The sequence below is a fragment of the Amia ocellicauda genome, chromosome 1 (assembly GCF_036373705.1).
Source record: "Amia ocellicauda isolate fAmiCal2 chromosome 1, fAmiCal2.hap1, whole genome shotgun sequence".
NCBI lineage: Eukaryota > Metazoa > Chordata > Actinopteri > Amiiformes > Amiidae > Amia > Amia ocellicauda.
In genome coordinates, this window is record NC_089850.1 from 14,280,634 (window position 1) to 14,298,218 (window position 17,585).

A 17,585-nucleotide genomic window follows, 5' to 3' on the forward strand; every position below is an offset into this window, starting at 1 on the left:
TAGAGTGCTATATTTTATTAAAATGGGAAGATTTTAGGGTTCAGTGGCATTACGTGTGATATAAAGGCATTATAGTTAATTTATCACTTTTCAGTTGGAAGTACCAAAACAGATCGTCTAATCATGTGGACCAAAAAAAAGGTAGAGTGACTATGCTACCTGATTTATTTTTAATTATTTGGAGGAGAGCACACATCCAATGTTCCCCACTGCAGCCTCAAAGTACAGTCCTACAACAACACACTAGACGATGGCAAGTAGGATCATATTTTATATAATAAATTAAACTACAACAACAATCTGGATTTAAAAATAATTGAATAAACATAAGCTAACTTCACTACCAATAAAAGGCACCAGTTCATAGAAATAAATACCTGGATTCACAGACCTCAAGTACATATACTGATTCTAGTGCAATGCAATGCATGACCATGTGCTCTAGTGCTAATTGGAGCACATTTGTCAATGCTGGATTGTAGATGTTTGTGTTTGCTTTTGAAGAGTCCAAATAATTGAGAGAGAGATTTTCAATGAAGAGGAATTAATGGAAGATGTGTTCGAGACGTGATCTCAAGAACAGTCTTAGATAAGTTACAAAGTAAAGGCATTTTTATACAGACCAGACAGGAGAGAAATGTAACAGGGCCCACATGTCTGTCGTGTGATCAGTGGAAGCTCGGTTTCTGCCTAGAACTGCAACTGCTCTAGAACACCCATATACCAACTGCTCAGGAACACTCATATAACAACTGCTCAGGAACACCCACAGGGAAAAATGAAGGCATACATAATGTTTAATATAAGTGGGGCTTTTATGATGTATCAAGTGATGTACTCTGGTGAAAACTGGTTCTTATCAGACTCTGTTCTTCTAGGTATCTATAGCACAGTACTGTGAGACTAGGACTGTGAGACAGTGACCTTGTTCACACAAACACACAGGAAAAGAAATGCAGTTCTTCAGTCCCTCCTGTCTGTACAGCGAAAGAAATGAGCGAAAACCAAAAATCTGCCTCCCCTCCTGTTATGTATTGTCTATCGCTATTATTACTCAATTTCTTAACAGACACCCTTATCCAGGGTGACTTACAATTGTTACAACATATCACATTATTTTACATTTTACCCATTTATACACCTGGACATTTACTGGAGCATTCTAGGTAAAGTACGTTGCTCAAGGGTACAACAGCAGTGATTGAACCCACAATCCTCTACTCCAGAGTCCTAACCACTACTCCACATTACTCTATCCCTGAGATAGGGTGGATATCAGCTATGCGTATGCAGTTACCTGATATGTTTGGCAGAGTGTAAGTGGGTGCTTGATTGGTGTTGATTGGCTATAATATAATAATGGAAAATGTGTGAGTAGAGGGTTATAATAGGGTGTGGTTGTATCATTATTTCTTACAGTCTGGTTTAACTGTATGCATTTCTGGGACACTATGACAGGAGACACACTGGATTCTTGGTGCTGAGAATATAAGACATTGGACATAACAACAATAAATATATAGAAAGCAGAAACACTACAAGAGACATAAGAGCAGCAGAAATATTAACAACAGTCCCTCCAAATTATCAAATGCAGACTTCCCTCCCCACCCCCTCCAGACCCCAGCTGGACCTCATATTGTCCATGCAAGGAGTCAGGAAGAGTCATTAAAGTGTCAGCACGCAGTCTATGTGCGAGGGCAACAGGTGTATTGTCTATCTTTTGCTAATGGCCCAAGTCACTAATGTGCGGACACCAGACTGTTCAGGATGCACCCGGGTCTCCAAATACCAGTGTGTCATTCATTCACCTGAAGTCACATTGTTGGTTTGCAGGGCACATCTGTGGGCCAAACATGTATGTAGGCAATGAAGTCAAGAAGCAACATTTGTGTAGCAACGGTCAGTTGTTGTTGTCATAAGGCCGTGTGAGGATGACAACATGTAGTCAGTAGTTCCCAAGTGATACACAGACCCATTATGTGTACTGCTCCTGCCTGTGGATTGAAACTTGAAAGCATTGAAAAGGCTTGAGGAGAAATCATGAATGATCATCAGTGGAATGGAAATATAAAGAAGTATCAGCAGAGATTAAGCAAGGAGTTCCCACCTGAATATTCAACATGTAATATTTTAACATAATCAAGAGGCCTCAGACGAGGACACCCAGAAGAGTGTTAATGGGGAGTCCCTCCAACGAACTCTCCCAACAGAAGCCATAGGAAATTCATCCAAACACTTAATCGATTACAGCATTCAATAACATCACAGTTGCAAAAATAAGCACAGTTTAAAGCGGAGAACTAAGATTCTATTGTAATGCAATAGTCAGGAAATAAAATCCTAATATGGTTTAACTCTGCCTAACAGTATCTTAAGAAATGAACACATCAGTAAAGAAAGTAAAAACATGGCAGACTGGAAATTCCTCAATGACACAAAGCCTAATCAGCAGAATGTTGACTAGTATCCTGTGTACAAAAACAAACTCAGAGAGCAAGATAAAGAGAATGACAGAAAGAGAGGAGAGGCCGATAATATAGAACCTTAGCAGCATGACAAAGACAGAACATACAAAAAGCACACCCTAACACCTAATAACATGTACAATAATAATTCTGGGTACTTTTCAGTAACTGAAGAGCCACAGACAAAACTAAACCCCCTCTAACATATACACTACCGGTCAAACGTTTTAGAACACTCTCATTTTTCCAGTTTTTATTGAAATGTAAGCAGTTCAAGTACATTGAATAACCTGAAATGATACAAAGCGGTAAACTGCTAGAGGTAAAAAAAAAAAAAAGTTTAGGTTACCAAAAACTGAAAAATAATGTACATTTTCATAGTTATATACTGTGTTACTACACCCTCTTAAGCATTGTTTGGCAGTGTTACACGCTGGTCCTGTGCATAGAAGTTACACTGTATTTCTACAATACGCACATAGTTTGAAAGCTTATTCTCTTGGCTACCAGCACGTTTCATTCTCAAACACATCCGATTTACAGTTCCACTGACCCCCCGGCTGTCATTGTATATTTCACACTCTGCCTGGGAAGGTAAACGAGCAGTCTGCTTGGGGAGGGTGGCGGGGGGGGGTGAGAGAGGGTCTTATTCAGACGGTCACAGATCACTCAGTTTCAATCACATTTCTTTGCAAATAGGCTTGTTTTGTTCAGAACAACCTAACAATTAATCCAGTATATATTATTTGATATCAAAGAAGTTAAGATCCAATTATGTGAAATCGTTGTGTATTACACTGTAAACAGAGTTTCCCATCTTTACATTTTGAGCTCTCTACAGGTGTGTGTTGCTTCTACCAAAACGTCTTGGTCTTGTTTTGATCAGTAGACTTGTTCCAGAATATGTCATAATTGTCAGTATTTACATGATGTGGAGCAGGGGGGGTGGGGGGGGTGAAAATACAGGGGGGTAGAAAAAATATTTTTTTCACATCAGAGAATGCTTCACATCATTAGAAAGCTAAGAGTCTCAGATTTCATGCGATACCAAACACTTGGCATACAACATAACAGTGAAAAGTACACATGGGATTAAATAGAAGCACATGGATTTGGTGCTCTTCCGAGGGAACCAGAGGGGTCTGTCATCTTAAGGGGTTAGATTTTGTTAAACAAAATTATTCGATGACTTCCTTTTTATCTACAATTGTTTATTTGTTCTATGCTTCAATTTCTGAGTACATTGAGAAAGTAAACTGCGTAAATTTCAACAAAAACTGGAAAAATGGAGGTGTTCTAAAACATTTGACCCGTAGTATAGATCTCTCTTACAGGAGGAGCAAGGGCCCTTTGCCAATGCTTGGAGATAACAATCTCTTTCACCACTTCAGCAGGGAACCAGGAGCAGGCAGCTACAGAATATATAAGGGAATGTGTGCAAGTAAACCATGAAGTGTAGTTCTCTATAGCTTGCCCTAAATAGAAACACATACCTATATCAATTATCAGTATGAATGCTAAAGCGACAGCTATATCCCAGACAAACCAGTCCCTCCATCACCTGATTCCAAACATGCATTCCACCAAGATTGAAGAATATGCCGTCTGCACAGTGTCTCCCAGCTCAGCTGTGGAAGACTGTAACTCCTTTAGAGTTGCCATAGGCCTCTTAGTGGCCTTTCTGACTAGTGCCCTTCTCGCCGTTATTGAGGACAGCCTGATGGCCTTCACAGTTGTGCTATATTCTCTCCATTTCTTAATAATGGTCTTTACTGTGCTCTGGGGGATATTCAATGCCTTGCAAATGTTCTTATATCCTACCCCTGAATGGTGCTTTTGAAGAACCTTATTCCGGATTTGATTTGAATGTTCTGTGATAATCCAAGGGGCAGGGTGCTCAATGGGAGATGTGTGAGGGCAGAGGTGTTAATGGGAATGTGTCCTGTGGAAAGGTGGCTGCTTTGGACTACAGATAACAAAATAGCCACCCACAGAAAAACTACATGTCCCAGAACCCTCAGCCAGCCATTTCCCCCTTAATGAGTCCACCTGGTGGTAATCTACAAGTCATCCACCAGGTATAAAAGGGAAGAATCTGGGGAAAGGCAGTAGAATTGAGAAAGGCAGTGAAGTGTGAGTAGCTGAGTGGGTGGTGGAGTTATTTTCCTTAGGTTGGCTTAGGCCCTTGAGCCTTGTTTCTTTTGTTTGGTTGGATAGTTATTAAAAGTATTTTTGTTTGAAGACTGGTCTCCAGCATGTTCTTAAAGAACCGCTTTGTCACAGTTCCTTTGTCTTCATGATGTGGTTTTTGTTAGGACTTGTACTAATCAACTTTGGGACCTCCCAGAGACAGGTGTATTTAACCTGAAATCACACCTTAATTGCACAGAGGTGGACACCATTCAACTAATTTTGTGACTTCTAAAGACAATTGGTTTCACCACAGCTGAATCAGGTGTGTTTTGTATTTGTAATTAATTTAGAACAATATGCACATATAAAATCTCACACCGATCAGCCATATCATTATGATCACCTGCCTAATATTGTGTAGGTCCCAAAACAGCCCTGACCTGTCGAGGCATGGACTCCACTAGACCTCTGAAGGTGTGCTGAGGTATCTGGCACCAAGACGTTAGCAGCAGATCCTTTAAGTCCTGTAAGTTGCGAGGTGGGGCCTCCATGGATCGGACTTGTTTGTCCAGCACATCCCACAGATGTTTGATTGGATTGAGATCTGGGGAATTTGGAGGCCAAGCCATTCAGTAGACCAGGCCACCTTCCTCCATTGCTCCGTGGTCCAGTTCTGATGCTCACGTGCCCATTGTAGGCACTTTCGGCAGTGGACAGGGGTCAGCATGGGCACCCTGACTGGTCTGTGGCTACGCAGCCTCATACACAACAAACTGCGATGCACTGTGTGTTCTGATACCTTTTTATCAGAATCAGCATTCACTTTTTCAGCAATTTGAGCTACAGTAGCTCATCTGTTGGATCGGACCACACGGGCCAGCCTTTGCTCCCCACGTGCATCAATGAGCCTTGGCCGCCCATGACCCTGTCACTGGTTCACCGCTTTTCCTTCCTTGGACCACTTTTGATAGGTACTGACCACTGCAGACCAGGAACACCCCACAAGAGCTGCAGTTTTGGAGATGCTCTGACCCAGTCGTCTAGCCATCACAATTTGGCCCTTGTCAAAGTTGCTCAGATCCCATTTTTCCTGCTTCTAACACATCAACATTGAGGACAAAATGTTCACTTGCTGCCTAATATATCCCACCCACTGACAGGTGCCATGATATCGAGATATCAGTGTTCTTCACTTCACCTGTCAGTGGTCATAATGTTATAGCTGATCGGTGTATACAGTGAGGGAAAAAAGTATTTGATCCCCTGCTGATTTTGTACAAATAAATGATCAGACTATAATTTTAATGGTAGTTGTATTTTAACCGTGAGAGAGAATAACAACAAAAAAATCCAGAAAAACGCATTTCAAAAAAGTTATAAATTGATTTGCATGTTAATGAGGGAAATAAGTATTTGACCCCTTCGACTTAATACTTGGTGGCAAAACTATGGAAAGCAATGGGGTCGACATGGGCCGGTATCCCTGTAGCATGCTTTCGACACCTTGTTGAGTTCATTCGCCAACAAATTTAGGTTGTTCTGAGGGCAAGAGGAGGCACACCATCCAACCCAAGTCTGCAGCTGTGGGTCTGTGTCTGCGTACTGTCAGTCTGTGTGGAATTCTGATAGGCCTCTGTCTGTCTCCCTTAGGCTTCCATGTTTCTGTGTGGTGTGTGTTTTTTGTGACCATGAGCATGATCTGCTTTGCAGCTGCACAGTTGCCCCAATGTGTTTGGTGCTCAGCCCAGCTTCTGCTCTCTCTCCCACAGTATATTCATCATTCAAGCACTTCAGCCTTGTAGTCTTCACTTACCCAGGCCTGGTCAACTCCATGTCTCCTCGGAGTTCTATTGGCAGCTCTGCTATAGGGTTTTAAATGCTTCCTGATGAACAATGATGTCCCATAATCCCTTGTTTTGAAATTGAAAGAAAATGCAGCAACACAAGTAATTTAACAAATATGTAAATGAATCCAGTCAATTCAAATCGGAAGCACTGCCCAAGGGAAAATCCAAAAATACCCAGTTGTTTTTGTCTACGTTCTGCCATTTCTTCTCTAGTCTCTTCCTGCTGTCACTGACTAGTGTCACTCAGCACGGACCTCATCAAACCCACACCCCCTCAGACAGAGTTAGTTAGAGCTAGAGCCGTTCACTGACATGCTAGAGACACTGCATTTATTTTGACAGACTGTTACAGCATGTTACGAAAACTTTCACACATTCACACACATTACATTTTTTTTTGTCGAGAAATTAAAATTATATTCAGGGCTACACTCAAAAGGTTTGGGGCTACAGCCCTGGCAAAAATCCCTGGCGATGCCGCTGCCTGTCAGTGGGGGTGATTATATATGAATCGCAAGGCCTACTACTCTGTGCTGCTACAGGGCATTGTTGATGACTTGGGAAGGTTCACAGACATCTTTGCTGGGCCTCCAGGAAGAGTGCATGATGCCCGTATGCTCAGGGTATCACCATACTATGTTACATGGAGACGGAAGCTGGGGGATTACCAACTGCTTGGAGACGGTGCCTACATCAGCAACAGCTTCCCTTTCATAGTCACACCAAAATGTGACAATGGTACCTTGAGGGATGATGACTTGTGCAGAAATGCAATGATCAGCAGAGGGAGGGTATTAGTTGAACAGGCATTTGGTTGGCTGAAATGTAAATGGTGATGGCTACGTGAACTACAAAACTCTCAGGTGGACATAGTTGTAGAAATCATTGTGGCTGCTTGAGCATTACACAACGTGTGCATTGAGAGGTATGGAAATACACGTGAAGAGCATCCACATGGGTGCCCAAGGAAGAGGATGAGAATGACTAAAATTAAGTAGTCTCAATTTTCTACTACACAGACAGAAGCAAATAATACTCATACCTCAATTTTTTTTATTACCTAAATGGATCGTAATTTATTTGATATGTTAAGTTTGGTTTGAAATTGATCATTTTGTGATTACATATTTTTTTATTCTACTTCAACTATAACACAACCATTATGCACATAATCATTTTGTTCCATGTGGAACAATTTCAACAGTGAAGTGTCTAGTATAAAAACAGACAAATTGTATTACAACTGTATTAAAAACATATTTGCAACATCTTTATAAAGTCTCAGAATTATTTCAAGTCTCTAATAAAAAAACAGTCTATAAAAAAAGTCTATAATAAAAACACGTCTTTCATAAACTTTCACAGAACAAAACAGTGTCTTTAGTACATTCAACTCGGTTAAAACAAAATATTTTCAAAGGTTTAGATTTAAAACAAAAACATTTAAAGCCATTTACTGACAATAATAAATAATAATAATAATAAAAACATGTAAACCATTTACTAGGGCTGCACAATTTGGGGAAAATGTCATATTGCGATTATGGAGGTCAATATTGCGATTGCGATATAATAAACAAATGGTATCATGAGTCAACTTGCTTGGTTATCAAGGAAAATGCACACACAGATTACTGATAATGCTGAAATGTGTATTTCTCAACTCAAAAATACAAACTAGCAACAACAACAACTAGAAATGCACAGTGTTTTCAAATTAAAATATTTTTACAAAATTAAAGAACAATAACATCTTTGCATTACTGCAAACTTGTTATTTTCTCCGTAGCAATAGTACATCTAAATAAAATAAATAGAACAATAAATAAGAACATACAAATTTTCATGAAAATAAGATTGTCCAAACAAACAGGGACATTTAAGCAGGATGTAACATAATTTGTATAAACTCTTTTAAAAAGGAAACTGGACATAAAAGTGTGGTTCACTCAATCAAACCACTACAACTGTTATTGTTTTTTTGGTTTTTTTTTAATGACCAACTGGTACTCCCAAATTCTCTTTCTAAAAAGTTCTACTTATCACTTGAGAGGTACTTTTCCAAAAAAACAAGCATATCCACCTTGTCTGGTTTCAGACAGGAGCAATGATTCGATACATTACCACTAGTGCTAAAAGCTCTCTCTGATGCAGAGCTTGTTGCTTGTATGCACAGATATTTATGTGCTAGTTTGCATAGCCTAGGGAAGTTTATTTTGTGAAACTTCCACCATTTCAGTGGATCTTCTCCATGGTCTACACATGGCATGTAAATGTAAACGTTGAGTTCAGCAGCCACTGCTTCTCTAAACTGTACCATGGGATCAAATGTGGTTGACAGTGATGCTGTTGGTGTTGTGTGTCTGGTTTCCTTGAAGAAACTGGCCAGAGTTTTCTTCTTGCCTTTAGCAGCAGGTGGATTTTTCACATCCAGGCCAATCTTATCCATCGCTGCAGTGCTTTGGGCTACAGGCTGCTGCTGCTGAATTTCCTGAAACAAATAAAAAATGCACATGTTTTAGAAATCTGTTATATGGAATTCTTACCAGTTAAGTAAACACTGTGGTTTCACTCACTATCAACTAGTGATGTGCATTCAGACTCTTTTCAATGAGCTGGCTCGTTCGGCTCAGCTCACCAAAAAGCCGGCTCTTTTGGCTCCCAAACAGCTCTTTAAATAAAAAATGTCAAACAGTTTGCGATAGTTTGACTATGATTGGTGTTAAAACAATTTTAATTCGATTATTAAATGAAATCATACTCTACCTTAACCACAGTGTATTTTAAAATGCATTGGTTTGTTATGAAAAAGAATGCTATTAAACATTGACCCTTAAACAGTCGTCCTAAAACCTGCCCGGTGGCACTAGGTGACGCCCGGAGATCAAAGACAATAACTTTATTTTGATTTAAGTTCAGTTGGCGAGAACAAAACATGCTTAAGGGGGGAGATCAGCAGACACTATCAAGGACTTCTGTGATGCGCTGATAGGGCTGACCTGACCCACTATCCCGGGACATTGTGAGGCAGAACGGGATTTAAAATTAGCTGCTAAATTGAAATAAATAAATGTGTTAATTATCTCTACACCTTTGTATAAGCGAGAGCAATTTAATTCCCGCTACTTATGTCGGGGAAGGTTAGAAAACCCAGTTGCTCTTAAAATCTCTCCCTGGAGTGGGTACCTCTAAATCGGAGCTGGTCCGGTGTACTATTTGTGTAGTCCGTTTTACAGGATTTTTTATCTTCGAGACCGTCTCCGATCCCACATTTGTGATATAAAAAAATAACAAAAATGAAAACACGGCAGCGACCTGTACAAATCTTCTCCTATTTCCCCAAACCCAACAAAACGGTGAAGTGGCCCGACTCCATCTCTTAACAGACCTCAACAATTTCAAGCCTGATCACAGTCTTAGAAAAAAAAACTTTCTTTGCTGAAGAGATTTGGACTTCTCTTTTCCAAGTTAAACCATTTTCACGCCTTTTTCTGTCCTAACTATTCGTATTCACTGCGCAGTTGTACCTCTTGTCATCCTATATCAGTGTATATAGCCTGTGTGGAATATCTGTTTACCAATCACCAACACAAAGATAAACACATCACGTTCACACAATGTCACCCTTACATTAAAGAAAATACAAATACAATAAATGTCCTGAGCAAAATAAAGTGTCTTAGCAGATATAGTTACATGTCTGTTGCTCCTGGCGCTCCAGCGACGGGGTTGAGAAACTCCAGAACAACCGCCGAGACCGCGACGTGCTTCCTCTTCCTCTCGGCAGAAACAGCGACCAGATCCTGGCACACCTTCAGTCTCCAGTCCCTTCTGCACCGAGATACAAACAGTTTTTTCCTTTTTTATTTGATCGAAAAAAGAAATGGGCTAATTGAGCCACAGGCTGTTTCTCGAAAACGTATTCTAGAAAATATATATATTTATGTATAGTACCATCTACAACAGCCAAAAAAACTTTTCCATGAACTGTGCCTCTTTACATATACACAAAAGAAACATTTCGGTTTTCTATACTTGTCTTTCGAGTAGGCAAGAGTCACTGCTCCCTTATCAAACCCGCGCACACAATCCCGTGCGAGGTTAATATGCAGATATAGCGATTGAACATCTTCAATAACACTAATTAGAGAATACATAAATAAAAACATATAAACACCATATTTTAAGTAAGGGGATTATTTTAGCCCCATTACATTTGCTAAAATGAATCCGATTCCAGACAATGTGAAACGGGGTGGCCAGGGGGTCCAGTTCTTATTCTTGGGGTGGCACAGCTGAGCGAATCTGCAATCCAGCTTCATCATGGGCAAAGTAGTTCATTATTAATAATCATCATAATAATTAATTTGTTAAAATGCTGACAATAGGTAGAAACCACATAGCTGTGCTGTAGTTGAATTATGATTAGTCTTTGTATTGATGTCACGGGTGGTCTTGTGACGGTCTCGGACACAAGGAATTGCGGTAATAACAGGTTTATTGATTACACACACACGCCGGGAAGTCTGCGTGATTACTTAACATATAACATATCTACTAAAATAATGCTTTATTTTCCCGGTCAAGATAATAGCAGCAAGTTAATGTGCAAAGACAGAATACGGTTATTAATCAGTATCCTGGCTCGTGTAAGAAAAAAAGGGATAAAACAATCAAACAAGCAGTGCAAAGTATTTTTAAAAAACAAACCCACAATTATAATATAAAGGAAATCACAAATTACATTTAAGTACAGTGTAAATCCCTGCTAACACACAATGTTGCCATAACGTTGTGGCTAACGTAATTTCCAACGTTGTATGTTTGCTGGGATGTGACTGCTTTGTATTGTAAATCACCTTGATATGTCCTTGATCGTGTCTGCTCATCTCCTGGATTAATCATGTTTTGCTGTCGCCAACTGGACTTAAATAAAAATAAAGTTATTGTCTTTGATCTCCGTGCGCTTACAGGCAGGTTTTAAGACGACCCCATTTAAAGTATAAAGTATAAACTTTAAAATGTATATAAACCAAGTGCATATAAATTTAACAATTCAAAACGAATACAATCTGAACAACATAATAATAGAATATTGCAGCAGAATATTAGAGCCAACTAGTATGGAATGCCGTTTGAGTAAATATTAAATACATAATTAAATAAGGCTATGAAATAAATAAATAAATAAATAAATGAGGCAATGAATATATAAATATATAAGTAAATATAAAAATAAATATATAAATGAGTCAATATATAAATAAATAGTATTTTTTTTTAATTATGTTTTTCATAATGGCACATTTCAGTATTTCATGGCACTATTTCATAATGGCACATTTCAGTATTTCATGGCACTATTTCATAATGGCACATTTCAGTATTTCATGGCACTATTTCGTAATGGCACATTTCAGTATTTCATGGCACTTTTATTTCATAATGGCACATTTCAGTATTTCATGGCACTATTTCATAATGGCACATTTCAGTATTTCATGGCACTATTTCATAATGGCACATTTCAGTATTTCATGGCACTATTTCATAATGGCACATTTCAGTATTTCATGGCACTATTTCATAATGGCACATTTCAGTATTTCATGGCACTATTTCATAATGGCACATTTCAGTATTTCATGGCACTATTTCATAATGGCACATTTCAGTATTTCATGGCACTTTTATTTCATAATGGCACATTTCAGTATTTCATGGCACTATTTCATAATGGCACATTTCAGTATTTCATGGCACTATTTCATAATGGCACATTTCAGTATTTCATGGCACTATTTCATAATGGCACATTTCAGTATTTCATGGCACTATTTCATAATGGCACATTTCAGTATTTCATGGCACTATTTCATAATGGCACATTTCAGTATTTCATGGCACTTTTATTTCATAATGGCACATTTCAGTATTTCATGGCACTATTTCATAATGGCACATTTCAGTATTTCATGGCACTATTTCATAATGGCACATTTCAGTATTTCATGGCACTATTTCATAATGGCACATTTCAGTATTTCATGGCACTTTTATTTCATAATGGCACATTTCAGTATTTCATGGCACTATTTCATAATGGCACATTTCAGTATTTCATGGCACTATTTCATAATGGCACATTTCCATTTGGTATATTCAAATGAATGGGCGTGGTTTCTCACAGATTCAGACCAAAGCAGCAGCACATCGAGTCTGTATCGCTGCTGTGCGGACAACACGGAGGACAGCGGAGGCTCGACACGCCCTGCTGTTCTTAGCGCATCAAAATGATCAACAGTTTATCGGCGGATACTATTTTGGCCCCTATTGAAGGCTTTTTTGAAATACTCTGGCGGATAAGTGCTCTGGTGGCAAAAACACTTATAATACAGGTAAACGCCTAAGAGGGCCAGTAAACACAATTAAACATGACTGACATTAAACACTCATGCAATCTGGTGTAGCAATATGATATACAGAGAGATGGGAGAAACGGAGCATGAGTGGCATATTTTCCACCAGAAAATCGATACGACAGGAGACAGGTGGAGAGCAAAGTTTTTCAGCAGTTAAAGTAGCTAAAACGATAATGTCAAAGTCTTTACACATAAACTTGATCAGTCCACAATACATAGTATATACTACTCCCTTGATAACATCTATCTAATTACGTTTTCTTCAGTTATTATTTTCATAATGTATGTTTCAGTAGTTTCACAACACCGATTAGCGTTGGGGCGGGGGATGCGATTTGATTTGGGCTGATTCTCTTGGCTCCGGGAGTGATGGAGTGGAGGCACTGCGCAGGCGCGGGGCAGGATCCCGGTGTGACGTGAGCAGCATCTGCTGGCAACACAACGCAACCTGCGCTTTGGGAGTCGAAGAGGGATGAACGACGGCGAATGCGCATTAAAATAAAAGTATAAGGATTAAGTTGCTTTTTAACCATAATTTGCGGTGCCCGGTACATATCTACTTATTCTGTTTAGTTATATTTTTATTCCATTATATATGCAATATATAAATATAGGGGAAAATACACGTTTTCACTGCTGGCTGGTGTATTTGTGCAATTCCAGAAAAAAATAAGGATTGTAACTCAGACAATGGGGGGTGAAATGCCATGTACAGACCCAAATTGAATAGCTCAAGGGGTTAGATGTATCAGATTGTTGCTGGGCATCTAGTGGTGCCTGGGCAAAATGGTAAAAACTGACTTTTTGACTGTAAAATAAGTAAATTATTGTAATATGAAATTAAATACATTTCTCCACAGTACTGGGGAGAAGAATAAACAAAAAACAAAGGCAGCTGCTGACACTTATACATCTTCATTATCTAATGCATATTATGGTCCATGACTTTTTATTATTATTATTATTAATTATTATTATTATTATTATTATTATTATTTTATTTTTATTTTAATTTTTTTTCTTGGCAGACACCCTTATCCAGGGCGACTTACAACATAAGTGCAAAAATACAGTAAGTACAAGGCATCAATCATTACAAATTCAATTTAACTAAAACATAGCAATTCAAAATAATACATTTTACAAATTCCAATTTACAATTTACACAAGTACAGTAAGTGAGGTCCTACATCCTGGACGGTGAAAGCAAAGTGCTGTCAAGATGTAGGGTCACAGTCAGGGGTTATGGGAAAGGGAGCAAGGAGGAAAACAATCAAGAACGCAAGAAGCATCATAAAAACTGTGAAGTGCTATCTAGCAGGGATAAAAGGACTAATATTACAAGTACTGTAAGAAAAGATGCGTCTTGAGTAAGCGCCGGAATGAGGTCAAGGACTCTGCTGTTTTGACTTCATTGAGCAGGTCGTTCCACCATTTAGGGGCCAGGGATGAGAAGGAGTGGCTCTGGAGGAAGGAGAGTGGAGAGGAGGTAGAGTTAGTCTTCTGGCACTGGAGGAGCGTAGTGGTCTGGAGGGGATGTATGGAGAGACGAGTGACTGAAGGTAACTCGGTGCAGTGTGGTCGAGACAGCGGTAGGTGAGGGTCAAAGTCTTGAACTGAATGCGTGCCCCTATCGGGAGCCAGTGAAGGGAGCGGAGCAGTGGAGTAGCGTGTGCGAATCGTGGCAGAGAGAATACCAGACGAGCCGCAGAGTTCTGGATGAGCTGGAGCGGCGGGTAGTAGATGCAGGCAGGCCGGCCAGGAGGGAGTTGCAGTAGTCCAGGCGGGAGAGGACCAGTGACTGGACGAGCAGCTGAGTCGAGTAGTCGGTGAGGAAGGGACGGATCCGGTGTATGTTGCTCAGGAAGAATCTGCAGGTGCGTGTCAGCGTGGTGATGTGCTGGGTGTAGGAGAGCGCAGGATCGAGGGTGACTCCTAGATTTTTAGTGGAAGAAGAAGGAGAGAGTGTGGTGGATTCCAAGGGGATCGAGATGGGGAGGTGAGGAAGAGTGGGGGAAAAAGGGGAGATCCGATTTGGAGTTCGTGAGCTCACTGTGACCTGGTAACTGTGACCTTTTCAACAGGGGGCGCTAAATATCCTCTATGTAAATTAGATAGTCAACGCCACCTAATGTAGATGGGAACATTTGTGTTCCCCAAAACGGTGCATTATGGGATTTGCATGAAGTTTTGGTGTATTTTTTTTTTCCTCTCTACATAATGGAAAACCTGCATAATTTTTTATTCCAGTCTACTCTTTTAAAACCAATTGCATTTTTAACACGATGCACTTGGATCGTATTAGAGCAGCCCTTCTCACAGATGGGAGAAAAGCGGGAGTTTAATCTCGTTTAAACACAGAATCTTTGTTGGCTGTGAAGACCCCGCACTCCGCCATTTCTCAGAAAACAGGATCAGTAAAGAGCGATATGGTAAGGCATTTTCATTTACTTCTTTTGTGTTTTCCAGAAAAATCATGAATAAACCAGAGATCATAGACTAAAGCAACTGCAACCGAAATATGCACTATTTACTAGTCACTGTAGCTGTGACAGTTTTCTTTAAGAAACACTAGACTCGCCGACATTTCGCACTACATGCAACCGCAGCACCCGGACAATGCGCGGCTGCTATGATACAGCTGTGTGAGGAAAAATAACGACTGTGTAGCGTTATGTTGGGTGTATTTTGATAAGAGCATTTTAGCTCTGAGCTGAAGAACTGATATAAAGAAGACCTCTCCTCCCCAAAGTTATCAGATTTCCTTAACTCATCAGCTGTGAACTGGTTTACATCAAAGTGACAGTCTTGGGAGGATGGCACAGAGAATAGGCCAGATAGTTTGGAATCCCTGCTGTGAGATGTCTGGGGAAGGGGGCCTGTAGGTAATAAAAACTCTTTGAAATGGACGAGAGCCGAAACCCGACATAGGGCTACGAACCCGGGCCAACCGGCATTTCCAAACGATGACATGGATTGACATCAGTCATAAATCAAGCCCCCCTCCAATAGGACACTGGGGGCTGAAACCAAAATCCAATCTCACAAACTCAAGAACCAATCATCTATTGATCTGACAGGCGTATAAAGGGTAGTGCACGGCATCTATCTCTCTCTCTCACCTGAATCAGTAACTCGCTGCCACAGCTCAACCTGTAGCTCTGTTGCCCAAACCGGAACCAGAAACCAACCAAGTCTTTGCCGGCAACAGAAGAGTTAAACTGGGAGAAGGAGATTGAGCCGTACAAATAATTATTTTAAAGGACTTTATTAAATAAAGAACTTTAGAAACTGTGCATGCCCGCCTGTGCCCACCTGATCAGTGGAGTTTTACAGCTGGACAATTAACTAAGTTGACTGAAAACGAAAGTGTCAGTCATTTAAATAGCTATTGAGTCTTAAGAAACTTGACCCTTGGAACCGAACAGGGCCCTGCTTTCCTCAAAGACTTTGTCTTCAAGTAACTCCGGTGGAAACCCTGCTTACAAAGAAGATTTTGTGCACAACCTTGGAGCCTTCAAACCAGTGGAAAATCTGTTTAGAAAAGACTCTACATTCACGAAACCCCAACTTCCAGGTGCATCGACTGAGTTGAAGTTCTTGGACAAAGCCGAACCGGACTGCCTTTGTTCCAACCACACGGACCTCGTGCCGTGTGCTGTTATCTGAGCCCGAAGCCAGAGAGGCCTCTCTGCGACGAAGTTCTGATAAGTTTAACAGTTTGGAGTTCATGATTCATGACATTTGAGAAATCAATTAGAAATGTTAATCTGTGATTCATAACTCTAGAATGTGTAATATCATTTAGTTTTCTTAAATATGAATGTGTGTTGCATTAAACTGTTTTGTTGATAATTTTAGAAATAAAATCTGTCAACTCCGAGAAATATCTTCTCATTCCTGTTTAACTGTTTAGTCTGAAATTGACACAAGTTAATAGACATTAGATTATTGGTGGCCCTGCCTATCCTTAATCATTGAATAATAATCAGTTAAGGGAAATTGTGGTAACAAGTAATGATAGGATCTTTCTCGGCACCTAAACGTGAATGAGACTGATATATATATAACGAGAAGTTACCTGACATAAATACTAAACTGCGTAGTTATTTAATGTCTGACTAATAATACTAACGAGAGACTCCCCTTCGTCTTACTAACCGGTATTGTAGTCAATGTGTTTATAACCTTTTTTGTTTAACGATTTGTGTTATCATATGCGATCCCATGGTCTTTGATTTGGTCACGGAAGTGATTTGTCTTTGATTTGTTGATCTAGAGTTGAATTTTAATTAGTTTTTCCCTTTTGTATAATTAGTGTAGTGCTACATTTAGTCTTTGTTTTGAATAAATTTGACAATTTATATCTTTGGAATTGGTGTCTGCGTCCAATTATTACAGAAATTGAGTTCTACAAGATTCCAGGATTCGTGATAAGGTGATACTATAAATTCACTTCTTTAATTGAAATTTATAAGTGTACCTTATGCTACAGTAGCATGGTAAAATAATAAAGTACAAAATACTCATTCCATTTAGACAGACAGACAGTGAGATACACATATATTTAAAGGTAATCCATATATACACAATTTAGATGAATAGGTCGTGTTTAAGAATGAGATTGTCTAAATGATCAGGACTGAACATTTCTAAGCAGATATAATCCATAGAAAAGAAGAAAAATGCAATACATCAAAGTGTTTTTCTTTTTA

General features: G+C 39.5%; 1 long non-coding RNA gene across 1 annotated transcript; it reads right to left on the reverse strand.

Moving 5' to 3' along the window:
- Positions 1-7,680: 7,680 nt before the first annotated feature.
- On the reverse strand, positions 7,681-10,339 carry LOC136712419 (uncharacterized). The gene is made up of 2 exons (XR_010804831.1): positions 10,145-10,339; positions 7,681-8,939 (listed from the first exon to the last, which is right to left on the reverse strand). It is a non-coding gene; the product is annotated as an uncharacterized LOC136712419 (long non-coding RNA).
- Positions 10,340-17,585: the final 7,246 nt, after the last annotated feature.